The sequence below is a fragment of the Hippocampus guttulatus genome, unplaced genomic scaffold (genome assembly GCF_054856545.1).
Source record: "Hippocampus guttulatus isolate MCC_2025c unplaced genomic scaffold, RoL_Hgut_1.0 HiC_scaffold_40, whole genome shotgun sequence".
Taxonomy (NCBI): domain Eukaryota; kingdom Metazoa; phylum Chordata; class Actinopteri; order Syngnathiformes; family Syngnathidae; genus Hippocampus; species Hippocampus guttulatus.
Window position 1 is genome coordinate 22501 of NW_028233899.1, and position 2500 is coordinate 25000.

General features: G+C 52.3%; 1 pseudogene; it reads right to left on the bottom strand.

The window, feature by feature from the left end:
• Positions 1–2500, bottom strand: part of LOC147185021 (28S ribosomal RNA) — a 9073-nt pseudogene that overhangs the window by 3344 nt on the left and 3229 nt on the right.

A 2500-nucleotide genomic window follows, 5' to 3' on the forward strand; every position in this document is an offset into this window, starting at 1 on the left:
AGCGCCGCCCTGTAGATAATCCTCGGTATCGTATATGTACTGAGCATCCGGAGCCTTTGCGATGGCTTCAGGTCCGCCTTCTTGATACATATTAGCCATTTTGCCATCTCATCCATGAGGTCAGGGGGGACTATGCCCCTATCCGGGCCGAGCTGAACCCCTAGGTATTTTACCGTGCAACCTGGACCAACCATATTGATCACTTGGCCATTGACCTTCCAAGGTTTGCATGCGTTAATCATCCCATTTTCATACATGAATCCGTGACATTTTCTGGGTTGGATACTCAATCCAGTATTGCCGCAAAATTGTTCCAACATTCCCAACAGGTTGTCCATGCCTTGCCTCGATCCGCTCACCAATACCAAGTCGTCAGCAAATGCCAGTGCAGCCATCCTCTTCCCATTCCTGCCGAGTCCCCAGTCTGTACATTCCATCGTTTGGATCAAGGGATCCATGGCCAAGTTGAACAGCAATGGGGACATTGGATCACCCTGTTTCACGCCCACCTTCAACTGGATCGCATCGGACACAACTTTCCCGCACTTGAGACGGGTTACGCAGTCGACATAACTGTCCTTGATTATGTCTCGGAAGTGTCGGTCCATCTTTCTCCTTCTCAGCACATCAATGATGTGGGCATGCGCGACGGAGTCAAAGGCCTTGGCGAAGTCTATGAACACCACTGCCAGTGGTTTCCCTTGAGACCTCGAAGTCGTGATTATCCTGTCCAAAACCAGCAAGTTTTCAGCGCACCCATTGACTTCCGCTAGAAACCCCCTTTGCCTGGGGTTAATCGGACATGCTTTAACCATTCGCATAGATAGTATTCTTGAGTATAGACGTAGGAGCATGGATCCAATCGTCACCGGCCTCCAGTTCGACACATCCCCTAGGTCATCGGGGTTCGTGGATTTAGGCAGCAAGCTCGTGTAGCATTCTTTGACTCCCTTCGGTATGGAACCTCCCAATAGCCATCTCGTATATTCAATCGCCAAGCTTTCACCACTTGCATCCCGGACCAACAGGTCCTTTTTCGTAATGCCGTCCGGCCCCGGCACAGTGCCGTTTTTCATCTTGAAGAGGTTACTCGTTACTTCTCCGGGCAATATGGGCATGTAGAGCCCCTCATTGATGATGTTCCCTTTCGACCTGAACCTTTGCAGGCCCTTGTATTCATTTTCTTTCTGCCATCTCCCACTGAATGTCGTGAATAGGGCACTCATGGGTATCCCGCACTTCACCTCGGTTTTCCCATCCAATATTAGTTTAGCCAGCATCCCCGGATCCTTGGCAAAGAGATCCTGTTGGGACTTAAATCTGTTGACTCTCCCCATCCTTCTCGCTTTGGAGGTTAGGCGTCGGTGCATCTTTGGACCTAAACCATCTGACCGACCACTAACACTCTTCGTCCTTGGTGCAATAGGTGACATTCGCTGGGCAACACGATCGCTTCCAAGGTCCATTGCCTTTGCATTCATTGCTTTCGACAGTGTTATCACCGCATCCATGCAGCCGTGGTCGGCCACCGTTTCTGCCATCTTGTCCGCAAAGCGTCCTCTGACGAGGTCCTGGGGGGTCCAAGGCGCATCGGGACTCTGCAGGGGGCCCCCTTCAAGACCCGGCCACTTAGTTCGTTCAGGGGTATCCCCCACCATCTTAGACAGGCATAAATGGACCCATTTGGCCCTGATTTGACCGACAGTGACTCCTCCGCCAAGAGTCCGAGCGATCTGGGAGAACGTATCCCTTCTGTCGCCGGCACCACGCACCATTTTGTCGATAATTTCACAATCGTTCTCCGTCCAGGCTCTCGAACCCACACTCACTTCGCCCTTCCTCCTTGCTTCGTTCAGTCTGTGTTCATTCCACACGGCCGGGTGTACGTGCCTCTTATGCTGCGATACGCCTCTGTTGGTAGTGAATTTCCTTCCACAGCAATCACATTGAGGCCCAACTTGCAAACTGGTCGACACGTTGTTGCATTTGGGCACATGGCACACCACGGAGTGGCAGTTCACCGAGGCCCATTCACATTTCCTGCATTTGAACAAGAATGACTTGTTGCCATGCCTTGAGAGCAGATGCTTGCTGAGGGTGCCTGTCCCCCATATATTGATTCCGCACAAGGGACATGCTGCACCGAGCCTGGGGACCCTGATCACGTATTTCTTTGGGGATTTACCAGGGCTTCCCCCAGCAAAGTCAATCCTTTTCGGTTTTATGCCCCCAACGGTCCTTTTCGGACTCCTCCATCCGACATGCCTAGGTGACATGTTGTCTTCCACGCTGCATCGAGTAGCCCTCTTCAATAGCTGGTCGCACACTTCACGCTTCCTCTTCACGCCCTGTCGTCCGCCACCTTCGGGTGAACCCTCTTTGTCACCACCATCCACTCTTCCGCCCACGGTCGGCACCAGGTCATCCCTCACCATCACACTCGTACAGGCCCCTGAAAGATATACACAAGGAGGCACAAACGGGGCAGTTTGTTAATCGG